Genomic DNA, 25,872 nt, shown 5'->3' with positions numbered 1-25,872 from the left:
TGTGCACCTGTAAATCATTCCATTTTGATGAGTCTTTACCTGAAACTTGAACTCATCCATTAAAAGAAAAAAGAAAGACTTGCATTTATATAGCGCCTTTCACAACCATCAGACGTCCGAAAGCACTTTGCAGCCAATGAAATACTTTTTTCTTGAAGTGTAGTCACTTGTAATGTAGGAAACACGGCAGCCAATTTGTGCACAGCAAGCTCCCACAAACAGCAATGTGATAATGACCAGGTAATCTGTTTTTTTAGTGGTGATGATTGAGGGATTATTTTGGCCAGGATATCGGGGTTAATTCCCCTGCTCTTCTTCAAAATAGTGCCGCGGGATGTTTTACATCCACCTGAGAGAGCAGATGGGGCCTCGGTTTAACGTCTTATCCGAAAGACCGCATCCCCGACAGTGTAGCACTCCCTCAGCACTGCACTGGGAGCGTCAGTCTCGATTTTTGTTCTCTCCACTGATGCTGACTGACTTGCTATGTATTAGCAGAAGTTTCTGTTTTTGTTGCCGATTTCCAGCAGCTGCAGTTTTTTGCTATATTTTTTTTTTAACATTTTCTAGCCTTCCGCACTATTCTTCATATGATCACTCTATTCTTGTTTCTTTCTGGTAATCCTGTTGGTAATCCTAGTGCTCCACCTGATTATGTCATATTGCTCGTCAGGGTTCTGAGCCACAAATGGCAAAGGAAGGCCATGTATGGGCAGGAATTTGGTAGCTTTTCATTTGGTTGTTGGTAACCAATTATTCCTTTGTGTGGTAATCACTGCATATTACTTTTCCAGCAGTGTAATTATTCTCTGAGAACAATATTACTGAATAATTGTACCTGTCGGCGTTCTGTGGCAGTTGGTGCTTGTTTGTCTCAGTAGCTATGTGACCATAACAATGAATGGCACCACAGTGATGGTATTATATCAAGGAGCAGTTTCAATTGATTTTTTGGGGACCACAAAAGAACTTCAGAAAAAAATTACTAGATCCATAAATAGAAAAAATATTGGAACGGGAGGATTCAACAACTTCCTGGCTATTTATTATAAAATTAGTAATAGAGATATATGTAACAGAGGCAGCTAACCAATGAAATAGCACAATATGTATACTGAACTGCATATGTCCTACTGAATATACTTATTTTAAATATGTCTGTGAGCAAAGCTGCAGGCGATCAACTAGTTGACATATTGAAAAATTCAGTCATCGCAAAAAGCATCACTATCTTACTTATAAATTTCTCTATCTTCTCTGCCCACCCCTGCAAACCCGACTCCAGGTGTACCCTCCACCAATAGAAGATAGCACCATACTCGTCTGCACTCCTGTAATTCAAGGCCCGATCTGACATCCTAAGGCCCAATGGAAAGAATGATGTGCACTACACCAAAGGCATGTGCATTCTGATAATTCCAATCTTCCGCCTCCTCTCTTCTACTATTTGTTCAGTCAGCAACCCCATTCCCTTTCACCTGCAGAGAAACTGAGACAAAGGGTGAAAGTAACAAAGACACGAGAAGAATACAGAGAAAGAAATAAAAACTTGCACTTGCACTGCACCATGTCACTCCTCAGGATGTTCGAAAGCTATAATGTATGTACAGTAACACTCGACCACAATGTATCTTTGTACTGTACACACCATACCTGTACCACCAGAGGGTGCTACTGGTGGAGACCTAAGGGTCACCTGCACACTGTAGGTAACCAAGTATAAAAGGGAGCTCACCTCATTCCTCACTCAAGGAGCTGCAATAAGCGGACAAAGGTCACGACAGTTCAAGTACAATACCCTTACCTCGTGGAGTCATTATTAAAGTGCTTGGATATACTACAAAAGCTCTTCACATTCAATTAATTACTTGGTGGTTACTGTCGTTCTCTAAGCAAACATGTCAGCCATTTGCGCACAGCAAGGTCCCAAAGGCAGCAGTGAATGGAAAGACCAGTTAATCTCTTTCATTTTTTTGTGTGGTGAAAAGTTTTGGCCAGGACACCGGAGAACTCCCTGATCTTCTTTGAACAATGGCATGGATGTTTAATGTCAAGCAGACAAGCCCTCAGTTTAACATCTCCTATGAAGGATGGCACGTCCAATAATGCAGCTTTTCCTCAGTAATGTACTAAAGTGTTAGTCTAGATTACGTGCTCATGTTTTGCAGCGGAGCTTGACTCTATAACCTTCAGACTCTGAGACATGGTTATTACCAGCTGAGCTGACGCCTAAAGAAAAAGGCAGAGAGTAAAAAGGAGAAAAGCACACAAAATAGAAAATAACACCGATCCAAGTGGACCCACAGAGCAGTTATTCCAGGAATGTGACATATATACCTCCAAGACGGATGCATAAATCTCAGCAGTGAAGTCACCCCCAGCCCCCATCCTTTAATTGTTTGTTGTCACCATAAGTAGCACGACTGGAATCAGCCCATCCTCTGCACTGCAGGCCCCAGACCTGCCCCTTCGTACTCCCAATCCCCACCATCCATCTGGACAAGTAAGCTAATCCCTTAAAAAAACAAATCCAAGACATTATTGAGAAATGCAGTGATGGTACCAACTGGGTACAGATGATATGCAGAACACCATTCTTAAACTACCCCTGAGCAACGACACAGGAAATTTAGCCAGAGAATGTTTGAAGCTGGACTGCTTAATGAGGCTGTTCATGTTCTGTGTATTAATGTCAATTGTAAACTATCGTGCTTTTTTGGGTTGGGTTCAGACTGATGATTGACTTGTTTGTGTAAAAATATTCCCTGCCTAATAACAGAAGATTGATGGGGAACAGGGACATCACTTTAAACAAGGTCACCCGTATTGCTCACTCGTAATGTAAAGTTGTGAGTGTTGTACAGACCTGCTTGCCTGATGCATGATGCAGGAGTCTTGAATTACACTCAAACAGAAGAAATAATCTGTTTGATAAATTTATAATGTCCATTTAGAATTTTTCCATTCACTTCCCTTTCCTCATTCCTTTTGCACAGAGGCTAAATAAGTTGTGTTGTGCTACTTAATTTACCAGGGCATACCTCCCGAATGCAATTGGAAAAAATGGTAGAGAAGCTGTATTCTAAGATAAGAGGCTGGATTTTCGACTCTGCTCATTTTGGGGCGGTAATAGCGGCGGGGTGGTAAAGTTTGCGCCCGGGAACAGTTTGCGCCTCAGTCAACAAAATTCGGCAGCTGGACTTTGAGTGTGGGGTGGAAGGGCAGGGTGGTCACAGCTATGGTACTCACCACATGCTGGAGGAGAGGAGGCCAGATCATCAGCGGGGAAGGAGAGGCCCAGTCGTCGTTGAATGGGAAGAAAGCCCGATCACCGTTAAGGAGTTGAGGTCTAGCCGTCATTGAGGGAGGAGGAGAGGCCAGCCGTCGTCGCTGAAGAGGAAAGGCCCAGTCGCTGGAGGAGGCCCGATCACTGCTGGAGGGGGTCCAATCGCCGTTAGAGGAGGTCCCGTCGCCGTTGGAGGCTCACCTGGCTTGTCGGGCGTCGTCGAGGATCGGGTGGGGCAGCTGAGTCGACGTCGAAGGAGCAGATCACCAGAGAAGGTCGCTGAAGGAGGGAAGAGGTCCAGGTCCAGTTCACTGCTGCAACAGGAGGCTCAGTCGTTGTTGGTGGTTCGGTCATCGTCGAAGAGTGGTGTGGAGTTTAGGAGGAAGATTCACGCACGAGGTAGGCCCGAATTTATGGATTATAGGGTTTAAGGTAAAATTTAAGACAATGGAAAGTTTAGACAGTGGGAGAGGAGGAGGTTGAGAGTGAAAGTTGCCGGATGGCTCAAGATTCTAAGGTTAAGTTTAAGTTTGTTTTCTCGGGAGAGCTCCTCGGGGAGCTGGCGGCCATCTTGCTGGACACACAGTGGAATCTCCCTGCTATCAACCACTGGGAAGGTTGTTGCTAGAATCCTCCTCAACTGTCTTCTCCCTGTGGCCAAGGAGCTCCTCCCGGAGTCACAGTGCAGATTTCGTCCCCCACGGGGAACAACGGACGTGATCTTTGCAGCACGACAATTGCAGGAAAAATGCAGGGAGCAGCGCCAGCCCTTATACATGGCCTTTTTCGATCTTACAAAGGCCTTTGACCGTGAGGGCTTTTGGAGTGTCCTCCTCCGTTTTGGGTGCCCCCAAAGGTTTGTCAACATTCTTCGCCTGCTCCACGTCGACATGCAGGCTTTACCAGCGGATCCGTTACAGATCTATTCCACATCCGAACCGGGGTCAAACAGGGCTGCGTCGTCGCTCCAACCCTCTTCTCAATCTTCCTCGCTGCCACGCTCCATCTCACTGTCAACAAGCTCCCCGCTGAAGTGGAACTAAACTACAGAACCAGTGGGAAGCTGTTTAACCTACGCCGTCTCCAGACCAGGTCCAAGACCACCCAAACCTCTGTCGTTGAACTACAGTACGCGGACGACGCCTGCATCTGCGCACATTTGGAGACTGAACTCCAGGATATAGTCGATGTATTCACTGAGGCATATGAAAGCATGGGCCATACGCTTAACATCCGTAAGACAAAGGTCCTCCACCAGCCTGACCTCGCCGCACAGCACTGCCCCCCCAGTCATCAAGATTCACGCGCGGTCCTCGACAACGTGGACCACTTCCCATACATCGGGAGTCTCTTGTCAACAAAGGCAGACATTGATGGGAAGATTCAACGTCGCCTCCCGTGCAGCCTTCGGCCGCCTGAGGAAAGGAGTTATTCGAAGACCAAGCCCTCAAACCTACCACCAAGCTCGTGGTCTACAGGGCTGTAGTAATTCCTGCCCTCCCGTATGGATCAGAGGCATGGACGACTTACAGAAGGCACATCAAGTTGCTGGAGATATATCACCAACGATGTCTCTGCAAGATCCTGCAAATCCCCTGGGAGGACAGACGCACCAACATCAGTGTCCTCGCCCGGGCTAACACCCCCAGCATTGAAGCACTGACCACACTCGATCAGCTTCGCTGGCAGGCCACTTAGTTCGCATGCCACACACGAGACTCCCTAAGCAACTGCTATATGCGGAGCTCCTTCATGGCAAATGAGCCAAAGGTGGGCAGCGGAAATGTTATAAGGACACCCTCAAAACCTCCCTGGTGAAGTGCGACATCACCACTGACGTTTGGGAGACGCTGGCCGAAGACCGCCCAAAGTGGAGAAAGTGCATCCGGGAGGGTGTTGAGCTCTTCGAATCTCAACACTGCGAGCGTGAAGAGGTCAGGCGCAGGCAGCGGAAGGAGCGTGTGGTAAGTCAGTGCCACCCCCTCCCTTCCCCTGATGAATATCTGCCCCACCTGTGACAGGGTCTCGTGTTGGACTGTTCAGCCACCAAAGAACTCACTTTAGGAGTGGAAGCAAGTCTTCCTCGATTCCGAGGGACTGCCTGTGATGATGATGTAGGGTGGAGCTCTAAGGGAGGCAAGCAAAACTCCTGAGCTAAACAGCCAGCATCGGAATGCTTTAAGATAGGCCTCGGGAGAAAAAAAACCTGAACAAAAACATTCCCAATAAATAACTCACGCCACCACAACATAAATCGCAAAAATATAAAATAAAAACTATTCACACTTACCTGAGGTTGACATTACTTAGCTCACTGCAGCCGCTACAGCTCGGATAGCTAGCTTTCACAGGCGGTCCCAGCACAACGCGCTACGGATCGGTCGGGAGCCAAAAATCGAGCCGGTGTCGCAACCAGGGTGTTGCACACCAGCTCGCCTCTTCCGAGCGTTAATGCTCTGCGCCCCGCCGAAACCATCACTGAAATTCCCGGTGGGGCGCTGGAAGCTGGCTGCCTGCCTGGAAAAGCTTACCATTGTTTTCTCCCCGGAGGGACGGCAAGGCAGAGGCGACAACAAGCCAAAAATCCAGTCCAAGGTTTATAAACTTGAGGGGATCCTCTGTGAGGTCATTACCTTTGTATCTGCGTTGGATGTAGTGGTCTCGATAGTAACAGGAGTGGGGGAAGCAGGAAAAGTGCGGGGAAGTCCGGTGGTGGCCGATGAACCGAGAAAGGCCTGGAACGTGGAGGCCCTGCAATCTTCACGGCAGGGCCTCATTTAATACATGTATCCAGACTCCCGCCCGATACCCGGCCAGATTAACTACCTGACCAATGTGCGGGAGTGGGAATTTGTGGTAGCAGGCTGCAGCTGGGGACGCATGGGAACAGGCCCCAGCAGTTGGAAGGAGGGGTAAGCCTCTGGCTGCGATCAGGAAGGGATCGTGGAGAGGCGAATGGAAGAGATCGAGACAGGGCACTGTGTGGAATGGATTGGGAGGAGAGAGACGCTTGTGGGAACAATCTGGAGGGAGAAGGAACGATCTGGCCACGATCGGAAAAAGGGCAGCCCGATGCAAGAGAGGCCCAAGCCTTTCCTGTGAAGCCTGGAGGAGCACTCCTGCCCCTCTTGGCCCATAAGGAAACCTGAAATATAACTTTCAAACGTATCTTCCGGGCCTTTTCTGGCCCAGGATCCAGCTCCCGAAAGGTTTGCCTGGCCGGGGAGAAGTGACGGTAGAAATTGCAGATCGTGTCTTGATGGCCTCGTCAGACCCGATCTGCATGTGTAAAGTAGGACTCTGCTTCTTTCCTTCTGTCCTGTTCACCTGCTCGAGAGAGAGAGCGAGAGCAGGTTAATATGGGGACACGGCAGGAAGGAAGCGGGATCGGAGGGGTAAATGACTTCTATTTTAACTGCACAGCCCCCCCCCCCCGGTTTCTGTCAGGCGGAAGCAATTAAACTCGGGGCCTGTGTGTGCTACAAGCATAGAGTTTTGACAATTCTGTATTCTACACTCTTTCTATATTTGCTGATGTGCTCACACATTATTTCTGTTGTGTCCTAATAAAACCTTTTTCTGCAGTGGTAGCACTTTCCTCCTTTGGATAGCTGACTAAATTTATAGAATCATTGAATGGTTACAGCACGGAAGAAGACTATTCGGCCCATCGAGCCCGTGCCAACTCTCAGCTAGTCCCACTCCCCTGCCCTTTCCCGTAGCCCTGTAACTCTTTTCCTTCAGATACTTACCCAGCTCCCTTTTGAAAGATAAAATTGAGTCTGCCTCCACCACCCTTTCACGCAGTGCATTCCAGATCTTAACCACTTGCTGTGTAAAAAAAAAAAAAAAGTTTTTTTCTTGCATCACCTTTGGTTTTCATGACTTTGAACCACCTCTATCAAACCTCCTCTCAATCTTCTCTGCTCTAAGGAGAACAACCCCAGCTTCTCCAGTCTATTTGCGGCAGTAGGTCCCTGGAAGTGAGTCAGTATTTGCCGGAAGTCTTTATTTGTAGGGGGGTCAACCAATTTGGGTCTCTTGCAGCATGAGGCCATCAATCTTCAGTTCACAGAGCAATTTGGTCAGGTTGTCACAGTTTGGTTATGAGAGGCCTTCCAGATTAAGGTGACAGACTCATAGCTATTCGCCCATGTCTCTTGTTTAATGTTGGCCCTGTAAAGGACCATCCTGATTAGGAATGTCGAATGTGTTGCATTTTAGACTGGGAGTCTATTGGTTGGTCACCTTGTTGATGGCATCCATGCTGGAGCACTGAATAGACCATGTTGAAGGTTGCTATCTTCCTCTCAATCTAACCAATGTAAATAATTCACCAATATTTTAACTTGATCAACTCATTTTCTGTTTTTTTTGTTACTCACAATATGGTGACTGACCTTGGAATATAGGGATTAATTCTGCAATCGTGTGTTCCCAGCTGGATGACTCTGCTGAAAGGGAGCATGGGTCAGGGATGCAGCTGCAACTTTGTAGCCCAGATTCTCGGACCTGTCCTCCTAACTAGTGAGGCTCCTTTCTCAAAATTAGCTCCATGGTGTGTTTTCTTTCCTTTGGTGTGTCATTTGATCCTGTCATCTAGTTTGGATTAATTTTGAATTGTGCTGGCTGGGTTTTGGAGATTTAGTTGATAGCTCCCCTGACAGGGGAAGTTTGTGCGTGGGTCTGTACTGAATCAGTGGACTCTGCCAATGGGGTCGCGCTACTTTGCCTTGGTATCCTTAGTCTAGGGTGGGGGGAGGAAATTGGTGAGGATTCCTCCTATCTAGTAGACATCAGGTGGGAAGACGATTGGGTTCAGCTGGTTTTTCCCGCCGTCAAATAGCCTTCTAATGCTCACTGTCTACACTCGCACCTTGCTTTGATGTATACATTTCCTTTGCAATATTCTTATTAAATATTTTAATATTTACACAAAATGGGGAAATGCTTTTCTGTAAATTTGTAATGCTGATTTATTATAAAGCAGAATGAACCAGCCTGAATTAGAGAGAGGACCTATCCGCCAGAGTTCCCACTCTGTTAACCTGTGTGTGTCAGACGAGTACGACTGGAGTCAGCCTCTGATGCCCTCCACAGTTGAATAGTGGGGGGGGGGGGGAGGGGTGTCGGGCCCTGTTGAGCAAGAAGCAGTGAGGCATTGTTTTTAGGGGTGGAGAGAACCTGTTGGGGAGGGAAACACTGTGTTCAGTGCTGACGTGGGTTGGGGAGACTGAGCTAGGGAGAAAGACTCTTGTGCTGTAGGGAAGGGGCATTGCAGACTCTGCTGGGAGTGGGAGGAATGCTTGATGGGCTTATGTTACACAACAGTACATTCTCCAATTCATCATGAGCAATGACACAGAATATTCACCAGTATATTTTATATCTTGTTTTAATTCAAAATTAAATGTTGAAGCAGAAAGTACAATTGTCAGCACTCTCACTTTCAAAATATCCAAAATATTTTCAGCATGCGTTCAGAAATTCATTTCATAAAGTGGAATGGCCCACAATCAAAAAGTATTATCGTAAATGTTTCCCTAATTTTTCAAATATGAAGGGAACATATTTCAGAAGTACTGTACCAGGCAACGATATCCACCAGACCTCTCTCTTGCATAACTGAGGCTCAGATAACAGGCAATTAACATTGGGTTGTTTGGTGGAAACTCTGTTCTTAGGCTGCCATTATTTCTTTCATCTCACTTTAACAATAATTGTTTTTGTTCATGTTTATGCAAAGAGACTTTTAAAACACTGTTGTTGGCTGAATTAAAAGGAAAGGTAATGTATATTTTCTCTTAACTATTCTAAAACTAGTAAAAAGCTGAAAGCTTACTGTTCATTTGAGTCCACTTAATGGAATACCTGAGTTTTTATAATGGAAATTATTTTTTTAATTCTAACTGGACAAGATGTTTCATCAGTTCTTAAGACACCGTAACTAAAAATTGCTGCTAAAATGAATTACTTTTTTTGTTCATTAAATAGTACTCTGTTTACAATCCAAGTTATGTCTTGGGTCACACACTAGATGACTGTTGTAAGCTTTTTTATAAACCGAAATGTTCACCATAAATATTGTACGGCAAATCGAAATTAGATCATTTTATAAAACATAAGTTAAAGATTAATATTGCTGAGACTATATGACTGAAAGTTTAACCAAATCAGAATACCAAGTTATTTTGCTGCAAATGGATTAATTGAAAGAATGTCATCTTTCAGGGGGTATTGCGGAGGAGTAAGGTTAATCATTTAAAGGTGGCTATTGTACTATCTGGCATTAAGAAGGTTGTAGGCACACTCCGGTGATGGTCCTGAGGACTACCCAGAATGTCTAAGGTTAAGTTTCCTGTCGATACCGAGTTAGCTGACGTTATCGAGGGGAGTGCTAGGGTGCAGCAATTGACCTCAGCACCTTTGTGAAATCAGTCTGGGTTTCTGCTCCTAGTTGCTGGCTCGTACCCATGTGTTGAAAATTACATCTCTATGAACTTCAAGTGAGTGCAGATGAGGCTCAGCTGGGATGTCCTGCGCTGTCAAATAGTCTGCCAACATTTGCTGCCTTCATGAAGATTGCCCAGTGGTTTGAGGTAATAAAGAAAGAATTGCATTTATATTGTGTCTTTCATGACTACTGGACATCCCAAAGTGCTTTGCGGCCAATTAAGTACTTTTGAAGTGTAGCCACTGTTGTAATGTAGGAACAGCAAGCTCCCGCAAACAGCAATGTGCTAATGATCAGATAATCTGTTTTAATGATGTTGATTGAGGGATAAGTATTGGCTAGGACACTGGCCCCCCCCCCCCCCCCTTCTTCAAAACAGGGATCTTTTATGTCCACCTTAAAGGGAAGACGGGACCTCGGTTTAACATCTCCTCCGAAAGATGGCACCTCTGACAGTGCAGCACTCCCTCAGCACTGCACTGGAGTGTCAACCTAGATTTTTGTGCTTAAGTCCCTGGAATGCAACTTGAACCCACACCCTTGTGACTCAGTGACGAGGGTGCTACCTACTGCCACGAGAGGAAAGCTTTAGCCACTGAACTGTGTTCCCAGGAAACACGTGTGCCTTCAGCGGAGGACAGGAGAAAATTAGGGAAGAAAACTTATGGGACAATATGTGCATACGCTTGCGGCTTACCTATGAACACTGAATACTCTAAAGACAACTCATCTTGTTCCATTAACTATTTTGGGCTAAACATGGATTGCGGAATACAGCTTCTTAACTTACTGTAAATTAGAACAACAGATTTCTTAAGTTGCTGGCGTTCTTGACCGATGGTACTGAATGTGATGAAATGTTGTGGTTGTGGCTGTGGTGGTGAGAGCAGAAATTGGGGATCAAAGCTGACCATGCTTTCAGAATCCGAACTGTTTATCCCTATCAAATGATTCATCAAGCAGAAAGATACCTTTTTGGAACATAATCTGCTCCCCTAACCCAGCAAAGTGCCACATGCAGGAACAATGGTGGTATATAAAATGAACAGAATTTGTAGAATTTCACAAAGTGCCTAGAATTGCCATATCTGTGTCAATTACATCAAGAGTATCAAATACAATTCAATATGAAAGTTAAAATACAATAAACAACAGACCACCTCAATAAGGAAAGCATAAAATCCACACACTGTTATCTGAGTGGATAACTATCGAACATTTCCATCAACTCCATTCCAAGGTCCAAACGTTGAAATAGTTTCCTTAAAATGATTATCCTGTACAGCAGATGTGGTGTGCAAGAGGTGTTCATAATGTCTTTGTTTTTTAAATCTGCTTCGTAATACAGGGTTGAAAAGTTATGAAATTATATGAAGAAAGTCATGTGTCCTTACTCCTCTGACACTTAAACTGGTTGTTCTCCACCTCTCTGGCATTTGTAGCATTCTTCGACTGTTCCAGTGTATTTTAGTTCAAAATAATTAGTGGAACAAGTTTCCTCTTGGCTCCACTGCTCAATCTTGGAGGAATACAATGAAGTGGTACAAGAGATGTGCCATCTAGGTTGGATTCCACACTGTGCATCTGTCTCTTTATACTCCATAGCTCCTTCTCCACCTGGGTCATCTCCGGACGTCCTGGTGGAGATTCCATTAGTATAGCTACACCCGAGTTCTGCTGAGTGCTATTCTGCACTCCTGCTTAATGCCAGATGGAAGATGTCAGAACAAAAGGCCAGGGACCAAGTACAGCCTCCCCCTTTATTCATGTCTATGACTACTGCTCTTGTTGGTTCACTTACTTCTTTGACTGCACTTCTCTGCATCCTTTTGTTGATGCACTTGAAAGCCAGCCAAAATGTGCTAGGCCTGAGTGGGTTTAGATGGCATGATGAGCAGGGAGAGGGCCTTTTCTCGGTGTGTGCCCCATGTTGAAATGTTTGTGCCAATCCCACCATTCTAGGTCGTTTGATATTGCTTGATTTATGGTGATTAGCAGGAATGGGTAAAGAATGCTGACGGCCAATACACAAAGAACTTCAGAAGTATGAGGAGTATGAACAATTTGAGTAAGCTACAGTGTGTGTGTGTGTGTGTGTGTGTGCTAAATCAGCAATAATTAACTTTCTCTGAAACTTTAAACTGTTTTCTGAAAATCAAGTAACAAAGTGTTTCAAATACAGAGCTCTCTTTTCTTCCAAAGAGTGTCGTAAATCAGTAAAGTGAATGTTTCTGTCTTACTGCCGCAACTTGGATCTGTGGTAAGAGGTAGTAGGATTGCTGCTTATACCTGCATCAGGCAGCTCCTCACCCCTCAGAATAAAAACATGTCTTCACTGAAAGCAGGTTGTTTACGAAGTCGTACATTCTTGCTCAACAGGCAGATGAACAAGTTTTTAAACAATTATGTTGGGAACTGCCTTACAGGCAGGCAGACTGTGAATTCTCGTCATCTCTCCTCATCTGCTTGATTGCCAGATCAATTCCTCTGGCCGGTTTTCCCTGATTGGCATATTAAAAAGTTTGGTTAACAGGTAACTGGCACGCGTGAGAAGCTGCAAGCATGTTGTATTTGGTACTTCATATATTTCAGAATAATTTCAGATAAAATTGACTAAGTATAGCAGTCATCAACCTATTGGGAGACTGCCATCTCCTTGCCTCCAACCTCTTGACAATATATTTATTTCTTTACCTATTGGTCCTCCAACTAGCGGGACTAAGGGGAAACTTAATAAAACAGCAGGCACGGCTTCCTTTTTAACATTTCCAGAGCCCTGTCCTTGTTCCAAGTTAAATCACTAGAACTTTTATAACTTAAAACTGGACAAATGCCCACACAGCCAGTTTTGCGGCTGCAATCTTGCCTGAGAGAAACCAGTACCACCGAGACGCACTTTGAGGATCCTGGGGCCAACAGCAGGCTGAATGGTTAAAGCCCTCTGCTGTTGGCTCCCTGCTCCAGTACTAAGAAAAAAAGAACATGCGTTTATATAACATCATCGGGATGTTGCAAAGTGCTTCATAACTTTAGAAGTAAAGTCAGTGTTGTTTTGTAGGCAGAAGCGGCAGCCAGTTTGCACAAAGCAAGGTTCCACAAATATCACTGAGGTGAATGATAAGTTAATCTGTTTTGGTGGTGTTGGGTGAATGTTGGGCAGGATACCAGGAGAACTCCCTACTCTTCTTCAAAAAGTGCCATGGCATCTTTTACATCTACCTCAACAGACGCACAGCGATTCAGTTCAACGTCTCGTCTGAAATATGACACTTCTGACAATGGAGCACTCACTGCTACCATGATGTGCCAACTGGGATTATGTAACGGAGTGTGGTTTGAACCCACAGCTTTCTGATCCAGGAGAGAGTGCTGCAGCTGAGACCAGCTGTTGATCCAAAAGTAGTTCCTGTGGGATTCTTTGCTCTTTATGATGAAGGCAACAACAACCACAGCCACCGTAACAAACAACATGGCACCTTTAACATAGCAGAACATCCTAAAATCAACTGCTGCTACTCAGTCACCCATGATGAAATGCTTAGATGATCTCTACCTTTGAGATTATCTGGAGAGAGAAGCTTTTCACTGCCTAGTAGTCATTCACCGCCTAGAATGCTTGAAACTCTGACCACATCTCCTCCACCACTCCAAGTGTTTGTAAGCACTGCAAAATAAGAAGCATAAAACCCTCCATTTCCCCAATCCTAAAGTATCTCTTAGATAGTTCCTGCTACAGGTAACTACTGTACCAAATCTTACATCTGAGAATCCTTGATTTGTTCTGACAATACTATCACCTTGCACATTCTGGTGCAGGACATTATGGCCCAGTACAGTACTGTAGGATATGATATACCTTCAGGCGCTTGGCAGAATTTGAGGCTTTGTATATGCCATAATCTGAAATGAGTAGCGCTCATACCAGCAGGACTATGGATTGCTATTTTCTTCAGAAATTCTGCACCTGTATAGGTTTTACACAGCTCAGGTTATGGGAACAGCAGAACTTGTTTGCTAAACACACCATTGCAGTAAACAATGACATGTGTGTGTGTTTTTTTTTAAAAGGTCTCGTCTGTTAATGAAGAGGATTTTTCAGTGTAATGACCTCGGTCTTTTAGTATGTGGAAACCAGCAGCAGAAATTTACAGTTTTGTAGACTTTCATTTTTTCTGAATACTGAGTGAATTTGCTTTATTTGATTCGTTGAGTTTTGAACTGAAATTATTGGGTTTCTTTAAAGCTTTGAGGATAAACTCCCATTCATTTTACCTAAAATGTGTCAGCCGTGGCTCAGTGGGTAGCACGCTCGCCTCTGAGTCCGAAGGTTGTGGGTTCAAGTCCTACTCCAGAGACTTGAGGCTGACACTCCAGTGCAGCACTGAGGGAGCGCCTCACCGTCAAAGGTGCCGTCTTTCAGATGACCGACGTCGACTCACGTCTGCTCTCTCAGATGGACGTAAAAGATCCCATGGTACTATTTCGAAGGAGTGCTAGGGAGTTATTCCCGATGTCCTCAACCAACATCACTAAAATAGATTATCTGATTATTATCACATTACTGTTCGTGGGACCTTGCTGTGTACAAATTGGTTCCCGCGTTTCCTACATTACAACAGTGCATATACTTCAAAAGTATTTCATTGGCTGTAAAACACTTTGGAACGTCCTGAGGTTGTGAAAGGCACTATATAAATGCAAGTCTTTTTCAATCATCTGATCTAATTATTGCCATTCAGTAAGCAGCATTAGAGCTCCAATCATCATGTTTCTGAAGGGAGGACAAAGAAAAATTAAAGGCACCAGGGATAGAATTTAAAGGAAGAGAGGGAGGTGGAAGAGTTTAGGGAGAGGAATTCCAGAGTGTGGGACCTATGTCGCTGAAAACATGGTCACCAGTGGTGAGACAAAGGGAGGAGGGTTGCACAAGAAGCCGAAGTCAGAAGTGGAGAATTTAATTTGAATAACTTTCTTCTTTAGCAGGGCCTTGCACCAACTTCTTTTGTAGTGTAGAGACAAAGCCCATTTTTCCTGGTGTGAAGCCAGTTTTTCCATGTGATTGTTATTGGTCACTGGCTGAATGTTCTTCCTGTCGTTACCAGGAGACACAGCTTTGTTGCTCTAATGATAACTGAAGAATATCAGTGGGTTGGAGCAGTCCCATCACTGGTAATAGGATAATGCTCTTGGATGAGGGAATGGACAAACGGTCCTCTGTGATGCATGTGATTTACGTAGCTTACTACTATTAACTGTGTGTATTTTGAAAATACCTCAGGAATTTGCGAGACTTGCGACTGAAAATATAACAACTAGGATTTGCCCATTGTTGACAGCTCTGCTGAATAGGTGCAGATAACACCTATGCTCCATTCCTGTGGTTAACCTACTGAGTGTCTCAATCTTGGGGACAGATGCATGAAATTCAGTCAACCAATTATAAAAGTATGATTGGCATGAGTATGCAATTTGAAGCCGACTGTATTAATAGATATTGTCGGAAGGTATAATGGATTCCAGACATTTTTGTGCTTATGTTTGCCTGCAGTGGTTATCTTTCATTAGTTTAACTTTCGATAAATAGAACCTGGTCCTTACTGAAAAGATTTGCATTTAATTGGTGTTTTAAAAAAAAATCTCTCAGCTACAAAATGGCTGATTTAGATTTATAGAATGTGCTTGTTTCTTTCTCTGTTAAGGTGCAAACTTTTACAAAATGTTTCTAGAACAAAAGGACTGGAATAAATGGCTTACGGTCTGAAGTGATATTGAGTTATTCCTTAACATCGGTCATTAATGGTTAAGATAGAAATGAAAGCCAATGGTCAGTACATATTTTCCTGACATTGAGCTTCCTGTATTAGGCAGTTCATCAGCGAATGGATGAGGGTGGAGATGTAACTAAGGGAGTGGCTGAAAAGGGGAGTCAGTAGGTTAGCCATACATTCCACTCTTGTGGAATGTCTTTGGAAGAAGCCTGAGAGCAGGCCACAGCCTTGATCTTGTGAAATCGGAATTAGTGCTTGAATATAAGAGTGAGGAACTCTAAAAAGAGAATTATAATCTTAGTAGTCCATTGGTTTCCTAACTGCTTCCATTGCAAAGTGAAGTAGCAGCAAATAGAGTTGGCGTGCTTCCATCGAGCTGGTGAGCCATGGAGAGTAACGAGCAGCTCACTGGTGAAGTGGGATTGAAGATCAGGCCTCGGCTATATGAGCGGGTGGGACAAATGGGTCGGGAAGGCAGGGGGGGGGGGGGCGAAAATCGGGTTGGGAAGGGGGTGATTAAGTCATAAAGGGAGGAGCCACCGGATTGCAAGTGAGGGGTGGTAGCAGTGGCTGGGGAGAGGAGGAAACCATGGCGATCGGAGAGGGTGGGCGCGGATGATCACTGTCCAGCAGAGCCAGTATTCTTTGAATATGGGGTCAGGAGGAGCACTTCTGCTCCTCCCAAGTTCACATTCAGGGTAAGTACATTTATAAAACTTAGCGCTGGATTTTCGGCTTTGATGTTTTTGGGGTGATAATGGCAGCAGGGCGGGAAAGTTAGTGCCCAGGAACAGTTTGCACCTCAATAGGTAAGTTTGGGCAGCTGGGCCCTGCATCTGCAGCACTAAGAGAGGCGTTATACACCTCTCTTGGGCACTAGGATGGGAAACGCTCGAGCTAAAGAGCCCCAGGCCAGGAGCGCTCCGAGAGACGCCTGGTGGTAGGGGTGGGGGGTGGGGGGGGGGGTGTGGTTGCGGGGAGAAACTTAAAAAAAACACCAAAACATTCCACAACACAAATCACAAAAAAATATGAAAAGAAAAAACAATCAGAGTTGCCTTTTGAGTCCACTACTTACCTCTCCGCTGACGGGATGCCCTGATTTCCCAGGCAGTCACTGCGGGGGGCCCTTTGGGGTGTAGGGTCAGGAAAGAATCCAAACTTGTTATGTTCAGAACAAATCCACAGGACTATATCGCAAGCTCACAAACTGTTGTGACCTCGGTCTCTTTATTTCAGACTCTAGAGTGAGGAAGCAGCATGGTGAGTCACCTTTTATACCTGCTTGCCCCAGGGTGCACAGGTGAACACCTTAGGTCGCCCACAAGTGTGCCCCCTAGTGACAAGTCTTACATTTGGGTAAAGTCTACATACATACACAACATCACTCCCCCCCCCCCCCCCCCACCCCTCAAAGTCTTATTGTGCAAGTTATTTGCAAGTTGAGGCGATTTGGCGCCCTGCACCCCAGGCCGATCGCCAGGGTTGAAGTCTTGACATGGTGGATTCGTCCTTGTGGTTGACGATGAAGTTGATCGTGTTGATGGGTCGCTGGGGGCCTGGTCCTTACAGTCTGGTTCCTGGTTATCTGTCGTTCGTCGTTTGGTCTAATCCCACTGCTTTACTCATTAGCCCGGTACATGGTTTCACAATCAAACACTCCGTTTTCATCACATACACTCCATTCCCCCCTTGGCTAATGTGGTGCTAGCGGCCCGACTGGGGCCCCGAACATGGTCTACATCACTTATTCTGATGTCGTGTGGAGGGGCCGTGCACTTATAGTGCATTCTCTGGTGATGGCATGTGGAAGGCTCGGTTCTGAGTGATTCAGTCTGGTGATTGCGTAACCCCCAGTATAGCCGGGTCTGTAGGGAGTCTACCGTGGCACACATGGTGCTCGGTTTAGTGATGTGAGGTCTGGCAAGCCCAGGATGGCCGCTAGGGGCGTTGCACACCGGGCGCAGCTCTTCCATGCGGTGCTGCTCCGCGCCGCCGCGAAACCGGACCCGAGGATCGCCGCGGGGTGCTGGAGGCTGACCGTCCACCCAGAACACCTCACCGCCACCATTGCCGCTGCTCCTGGGTGAAAAACAGAGCATAGAAGACCCACGAATACAGCCCTTACTTTGTTAGTTGCGGCCTAATAGGCAGTCCTTTTTAAAAACCGCCGGTTAGACCGCATGGAGGCCTGGTTTTTCTGGAAGCATCTGCCTCCAGGCAAACCAATCTTGCAGTATTACTACTACTTCATATGGCTTGATGTAGATGTAGAGCAATAACTATAACTCTACATTCGGGAGTAGCTGAGTGTATCGCTGTGATGCCTCCTTCGTACTTGTGCATGGTGCATTGAGTCATTATCTGTTCCACAGTCTGTTCTAGGTGATCACAGTCGCACACTGGAAAGTTTTCAATTTTCCATTTGTGTATCAAGCATTCGCACCTGCCACGGTTTGTGCGGATGCGGTTTAGTGTTGTCCATAAGCTTTGCGGAAGATCAAAGCCAGGGATCTTCCACGTCGGATCGTCGGAAGTGTTTGTGACTTCTTGTGAACTCCATTCGGCTATCAAAGCATCATTAGGGTTAAAGTCGCATTGAAGTCTGGCCGGGGCGGGGGGGGGGGGGAGGGGTGGGGGCTGGCGGGATTCAAACAGACGTTAGGCCCTTTGCATATGCAAATAGGAGCCTAACGTCAGTTTCAGTTGTGGGCAATGCAGACAGATTTTTTGGTCTTTACCAATATGGTGGGCGGCACACTTCCGGCTTGTATTGTGGGTGTGCTTCCAGCCCGCAATATTGGAGCCTTAGCAGGTCATTTAAATGACGCTGTGTTACTGAATTTCTAGGCCCTTGACTCTCGTTCTGACTTGTATTTAACACACGCATGCAGGGAACTGTGGAAGAATTCATAGATCAGTGGGCACAAGCAATACCTCGATTATTTCTGAACTTTACCATCGAATTTTATATTCTTTTAGGCCATTGACAAAATATTTGCATTTCCCATAAGGCTTTTTATGGCACAATGTAAATTTGCTGCTTGAGCAGCATTCAGTTGATGTTTCCTGCTGGATTTCTGCAGCTGTGTAGATTTTACACATCTTGAGTTATGGGGACAGCAGAAACTGTTTACTAAACACAACACGGCAGTAAACACTGACTTTGCTTCTGGATTTTTTTTTAAGTACCTGTACTGCACACTGATAAACGAAGAGGCTTTTGTGCATTCATAACCCAACTGTCTTCTTTTACTGTGTGGAAAGTAGCAGAAGTTTACAATTGTATAATCTTTTTATGTACACTATCAAGTTAATAGAAATTTCAACGAATGAGAAAATTAACATTTTAAAAGTGAGCTGACATTGTTGGGTTGCTTTAAAGTAATGGATGCAGCTTTGAGGACACATTGCACAAAATGTCTGATCTGAATATCGCTAATCATTAGTCGGCATCAGAACTCCCATTATCGTCATTCTGAAATGAGGAGGAAGAAAAGTTATAAGTTACGGGGCTAGAATCTAAAGGGGTATTATTGCTACTTTGAAATGGACTGATACGAAAGGCTTGATCAACTATTAATTGCTGCACAATTTAAATAGTTTCGTATGCATTATGAATACATCATCGTGTCACCTGCATGTAGTGCCGTTGCGACAAAAATGACACCTGTTTCACGTAGAGCAAAACAATTTGAATGGGTGGCTCAGAAAACCTCACGTTCTCCGGCGCTACCAGCAGTCTATAAGACTTGAGTTTAGATCCGGTAATTTGATCTATAAAAGCTTACTGTCCATTCCAGATCATCACTGCTATGAACAGTATTAAAAAAAAAGGAAGGGGTTGGGAAAACCACACTCGCTACCTGTATAGTAAATGTCTTGTGTCGAGCATGTGCTCGTGCCACTTCACAAGTTGCACCTTTAAAAGTGTCAAAAAAATATAAAGGGAAGAAAAACCAGTAATTTCATGCTAGTTTCTTCTGACCTGGAGCTGGAAATTTACATGCTCCTGCCAATTTGTGAGCTTTGCTCACCAATAGCAATTGATCTCAATTTATATCTCGATTTTGTGTCCTTAAAAGTGGCCAGGTCACTTTAAGCACAGCTCCACCTTAGTAGCATTCATTGTATCATGCCTGTGCTCTTATAAAACAGCACATCACCAGGCTTACCATGAAGAAACCAAGGGGGATCTGCTAGTTTTATACAAAAGATTTAAGAGCATATACAAAAGAAAAATCATTATTTTCTGCTATTTTTCTGGACCTTGAGACAACCTGGAGAGTTTGTTGAAATAAGAGAGAAGAGCTGAGCAGCTGCCAGTCTTACCTCTGATATATTCATAATTTGTGACAGAAATCTATTGAATGTATACTCCTTTATCTAATGTGCGCCATCAGAACAGAAAAATACCCTTTGAAAAAAAAGTGCATGGCTGAGTTAAATTGTAGCTCAAATTACAGGCTGTAAAGTTATAAACTGAGCGGAAGTTCAAAGTGCTGGTTTTGGCTTTTGTGTTTTATTTCCAACACGCTCTTTGCTTCCTTTCAAACTGCAAGAAGCAAGAGTAATTGTCAGTATTGTACTGTACATCTGTACTGGAACTGTGTGGGTGGTGCCATTCTGCTGACTGACTATCTGTTTGTTTTTAATAATCCTATTGTGGCCATTTTGAATATTGCATTTGTACGACTCATGTATGACCTTGGGGAAACCGCCGCTAACCAAACTTTAAAAAAAATTAAAATGAAGTTCACACAAATCTGCCTCCCATGTTTTTGAAGGGGAGAAAACGGGGCCAGCCAGGTGGCAGTGGAGATGGGATTGGAGACCGTTAAGCAGAGGGTGATGGGAGTGAGCTCCTCACCAGTATTTTAACTCGAGTGTTTCCATGGTAGTCACGCATTTGTGAAGAAAATGTCAACAGTACACTGATGCCCAAGAAAATAGCTGTAGAATAGTAACCCTGGTGCAAATAGCTTACATCTGCAGCTGTTGGAGGGTCTGCCTCCATGGGAATTGACAAAAAAGGAGAACGAGAGAGGATGGAAGGGTTTTAAATATGATTATTAGCATTATTAAAATTTTGTCCATTTGATTTCCTGGGTATGTTTTGATCGGCCAGTGGGGTCGGAAGAATTTTCCAGTGTATTTTTGCATTTATCGGCCCTAGGTTTTTTTTCTTTTTTTTTTGTTACCCCTCTCAGATGCTGACATGGCAGGGCGGGGGGAGAGAAGTAAGTGTTTAGTCATGATGCTCTGGTCATTATGGTGTGGGAAAGGCTTGATCGACAAGCTGGTCTTTTCCTGCCCATCAGTTTTGTAAATGTGTCTAAGAGGCACATTTAAATGTCTGAGACATTTGAAAGTAAAAGTAGAAAAAGAGGTACAGCGAAATAAAGGCTATGTGGGAGACAGAGGAGAGGAGGCACAGGAAAGAAAAGACAGAAGGATGAAGAGGCAAAGAGTGAGAAAAAGAGCAGGAGACTGAGATACAGAGACAAAATAAGTGCATGAGAGCGAGAGAAAGCCAGATGGATGGAGTGGAAAAGAAACATAAAGTTAGAGCTGCAGATGATAATTCGAGTGAGGAAGACCAAATGGGATATAGTTACAGGACTAGTGGATTTCATTTTTATTATCTGTAATGCCACAAAAGATCATCTAATCTTACGCATAGTTTAGACTGAGAATTGTGCTTTAATCCAGGTTTAATGGAACTGCACAGGAGCAGAACTATAGCATATGTATTTATGTCCGGTATTATATGTATTATAGACCGGTCAGCCTAACATCGGTAGTGGGTAAAATGATGGAATCAATTATTAAGGATGTTATAGCAGTGCATTTGGAAAGAAGTGACATGATAGGTCCAAGTCAGCATGGATTTGTGAAAGGGAAATCATGCTTGAAAAATCTTCTGGAATTTTTTGAGGATGTTTCCAGTAGAGTGGACAAGGGAGAACCAGTTGATGTGTTGTATTTGGACTTTCAGAAGGCTTTTGACAAGGTCCCACACAAGAGATTAATGTGTAAAGTTAAAGCACATGGGATCGGGGGTAGTGTGCTGACGTGGATTGAGAACTGGTTGGCAGACAGGAAGCAAAGAGTAGGAGTAAATGGGTACTTTTCAGAATGGCAGACAGTGACTAGTGGGGTACAGCAAGGTTCTGTGCTGGGGCCCCAGCTGTTTACATTGTACATTAATGATTTCGACGAGGGGATTAAATGTAGTATCTCCAAATTTGCGGATGACACTAAGTTGGGTGGCAGTGTGAGCTGCGAGGAGGATGCTATGAGGCTGCAGAGTGACTTGGATAGGTTAGGTGAGTGGGCAAATGCATGGCAGATGAAGTATAATGTGGATAAATGTGAGGTTATCCACTTTGATGGTAAAAACAGAGAGGCAAACTATTATCTGAATGGTGACAGATTAGGAAAAGGGGAAGTGCAACGAGACCTGGGTGTCATGGTACATCAGTCATTGAAGGTTGGCATGCAGGTACAGCAGGCGGTTAAGAAAGCAAATGGCATGTTGGCCTTCATAGTGAGGAGATTTGAGTACAGGGGCAGAGAGGTGTTACTACAGTTGTACAGAGCCTTGGTGAGGCCACACCTGGAGTATTGTGTACAGTTTTGGTCTCATAACTTGAGGAAGGATATTCTTGCTATTGAGGGAGTGCAGCGAAGGTTCACCAGACTGATTCCCGGATGGCGGGACTGACATATCAAGAAAGATTGGATCAACTGGGCTTGTATTCACTGGAGTTCAGAAGAATGAGAGGGGATCTCATAAAAACGTTTAAAATTCTGATGGGTTTAGACAGGTTAGATGCAGGAAGAATGTTCCCAATGTTGGGGAAGTCCAGAACCAGGGGTCACAGTCTAAGGATAAGAGGTAAGCCATTTAGGACCGAGATGAGGAGAAACTTCTTCATCCAGAGAGTGGTGAACCTGTGGAATTCTCTACCACAGAAAGTTGTTGAGGCCAATTCACTAAATATATTCAAAAAGGAGTTGGATGTAGTCTTTACTACTAGGGGGATCAAGGGCTATGGCGAGAAAGCAGGAATGGGGTACTGAAGTTGCATGTTCAGCCATGAACTCATTGAATGGCGGTGAAGGCTCGAAGGGCCGAATGGCCTACTCCTGCATCTATTTTCCATGTTTCTATGTTTCTATGTCTTCACATTTGTGCTCACAATGTTAGGGATGGGCAATAAACGCTGGTCTTGCCAGCGACACCCACATCCCAGAACGAATAAAAAACATATATTAGCCAGATATTGAGTGCATGTCTAGTTAATGTAAGACAAATGCAATCAGGATGACGCAGATACATGTTTTCGGGTAACCATCTATAGGAAGGGGCTGGGATTGACTTGCCCTCTGATAGTCCGCCCCCTCCACCCCATTGTGGTGGAGTCTCTAGTCTCTAGTGTCTATTTGCCCAGCCATGATAACTACTGGGAGGCAGAGGAGAGGGGGCAATTTAAGGTAGGTCTAAGTTCTACCCCTTTGTGGCATTGATATACCAACGTGATACATAAACATATCACAATGCACCTAAGTTTTATTATTTTATTTCAGAATTACTCAATAAAGGGTTTTTGGACAAAGCATAAGTTTTGAAGATACAAAATAAAATGTAAGTTATGCTGTGATTTGGGATGTTTGGGAAGCTGCATGAAAGCCTACGCTGAATATGTAGTTGGATACCGAGCTCGTTCAGGAAACTAATGTATTGGAGGTTAACCTTTCACCACTTAAAAGCTTTACCTCTATCATGTTTGGTATCGCTGATCCTTTTCAAATCGCTGCAGGTCCTCGGCAAATTAACTTTACAGGAAAGTTCCTGGCTGGATGTATGAATTTAACTGAACCAGATTTACCAGTAATGTTAATGTTATTGAGTATGACAAATTACCCACCTGTTTTGCACTTATTCATGAGTAAATACAGTTCAGTTTATGCCCTTGATCTACCAGCAAGTTCTGATTCCTGAAGGTAGTGTGTGGCAATTAATGCTGAGCAGATTATACTGGCTGTAAGTAACAGGCATTTTCATAATGTGAAACTAAGTTACGTAGTCATGAAATGAAATGAAATGTCAGGTTTTGGTGTAACCCCGTTTCTGTGACCATGTCACCAGCACTCTGTCACTCTGAGGAATTGGACTGAGACAAGACTGCCTTCATTTTCTACACACCTCTACTCAGTAAAAGGGCTGCATAACATGATGAAGATTACTGTAATTTTGCTTTTAATGTCTCTGTTCCTCTCATATCTACTCTGTACCTATATGGCTCACATATTGGGCAAGAGTCAACTTTGCAATAGTACTGTAGCACAGTTCCTGGTCTACTTATTCACTCCCACAAACTTTTTCTCAAGTTTAATCTGCCACTCTCCTCTCACAAGCTCTTAGTCTGCCACTCGCAGTCTGCCTCCTTAAATTAAACTAGTGTGTATATATATATATATATATATATATATAAAATATAAAAAGCAACACTGCAAAACATTTGTGCAATTAAGTTCAGACTATTTAGCACTGATCGCCACTCTTGTTATCTCACATTTCTATCAAGGGCTAACCTTTCTGTTTGCTTTTAATCTAAAATAGAGAAACATTTCTAAGATAAAATGAAAAATTTAGATTGGTTTTAAAATTCTCATCCTTGTGTTTGAATCCTTCCATGGCCTCGCCCCTCCCTATCTTTTTAACCTCCTCCACTGTTCCAATTCTGGTAGAATTCCTTTGCCCCATCATTGGTGGCTTTCAGCTGTCTGGAACTCCCTCCCTAAACTCCTCCGCCTCTCTACCTCTCTTTTCTCCTTTAAGAAGCTCCATAAAACCTACCTCTGTGACTTTGGTCACCTGCCCTAATATCTCTTTATGTGGCTTGGTGTCAGATTTTGTCTGATAATGCTCCTGTGAAATGCCTTGGGATGTTTTTACTACGATAAAGGCGCTACATAAATGCAAGTTGTTGTTGGTTGTCACAGGTCTGAGAGTGGCTAAAGACCAGAGTATCCTTTGGGTAAATCACTGCTTCCATCCTTGAGCTAACTGAGGCATTAACTAAATTTCAATTAAAAAATTTCCCTCCAGATAGTTGCACTGCAACAAGTGACCCCATCGTGAAAACACGCAAACAATATGTTAAAAATGTGTAGGCCTTCAAAAAGCTGTCTGGTAAACCTGAGAGGGACATATGTAGTTGCTTTATAATGAATCAAACAATTGTGTAGGCCTGAATAAATGTAGGCAAGTAGCTATTAAAGTAGTTGAAAAATAAAATAAACGACTTGAAGAAATAATGCCAAGTCTTTGGGAAATGTTGACATTATCATTTTTGAGTTGTATTCCATGTAGCCTTTTTCAGTTCTGAATATTGCATTCAAGGTACAGAATATTAAACTATTTTTCCTTTCTCACTCTCTTCTCACCCCCCCCCCCCCCGCCCCCGCCACACACACACACACACACTAATGTTAAACTGGTTAGTGTACCATTTTAAAATAAAAATGATATATTTCACACCAGTGAAGGGGGAGGCGATCTCTGGCTCTGGTTGGTAATACTAAAACTATTCGGTAAGCCAACCCTCCACCCAACAAATGACTGGTTTTGAACTGATTAAATTGTTTGGGTTGATCATTGATTGGTATAAATATGAAGCGTGCCAGCGGTTTATCATGCTGTTTTATCCAGTATCACTACTTTATTTCCAAATATTAATTTTTGATAAATTTGGAGAGCTTATGGAAGGAATATAATAAACAACGTACCCGTATAGAGCAGAAAGTAGTTCCTGATAGTATTGTGATATGATGCTTGGGTTTACTAGCCACCAGGTGGCACCACTGTCGGAGGTCTTTGGGCTGTGCGCACGTGTGTGCGGCCCAGGTATAAAAGGCCAGCCATCTTGTAATGTGATCACTTCGGGCCCGAATAAAGTAGAGCCAGATTTATACCTGTTCGGAGTTTACAGTATTCAGTCTTTTGAGTTATTGCATACACAACAGATAGGTTTGAGGAACTGCAGATGTCGTGACTTTTGTTAGACTTTTATTGATCTATACTGCTTTTGTGGGAAAATGGCTGCTTAACACATGGCTATTTTCATATTTATTATGTTTGCATCATGTTAATATAATAGATATACATTCTTAAGAGAAAATCCATGCATCCAGTCACGCCCACTCCTGTTGCAGGCCATACAAAAAAGACTTGCATTTATATAGAGCCTTTCGCAACCTCAGGACATCCCAAAGCGCTTTACAGCCAATGAAATGCTTTTGAAGTGTAGTCACTGTTGTAATGTAAGAAACGCATAAGCTGATTTGCATACTGA

General features: G+C 44.0%; 1 protein-coding gene across 2 annotated transcripts in view; it reads left to right on the top strand.

Annotated features, from left to right (window-relative positions):
• The window catches only part of LOC139228940 (protein polyglycylase TTLL10-like), a 385,507-nt gene that overhangs the window by 89,419 nt on the left and 270,216 nt on the right, over positions 1-25,872 (top strand). Inside the window, exons 1-2 of one of the 2 annotated variants that reach the window (XM_070860477.1) lie at positions 9,056-9,073; positions 9,744-9,885. The exons of the other annotated variant lie outside the window; for it this stretch is intronic. The gene's annotated coding sequence lies outside the window, so the exon portion shown is untranslated. Of the gene's footprint in view, positions 1-9,055; positions 9,074-9,743; positions 9,886-25,872 lie in introns of those variants that run through there. 2 annotated transcript variants of the gene reach the window in all.

The sequence above is a fragment of the Pristiophorus japonicus genome, chromosome 18 (genome assembly GCF_044704955.1).
Source record: "Pristiophorus japonicus isolate sPriJap1 chromosome 18, sPriJap1.hap1, whole genome shotgun sequence".
NCBI lineage: Eukaryota > Metazoa > Chordata > Chondrichthyes > Pristiophoridae > Pristiophorus > Pristiophorus japonicus.
This window is presented reverse-complemented; position numbering and strand designations above follow the sequence as displayed.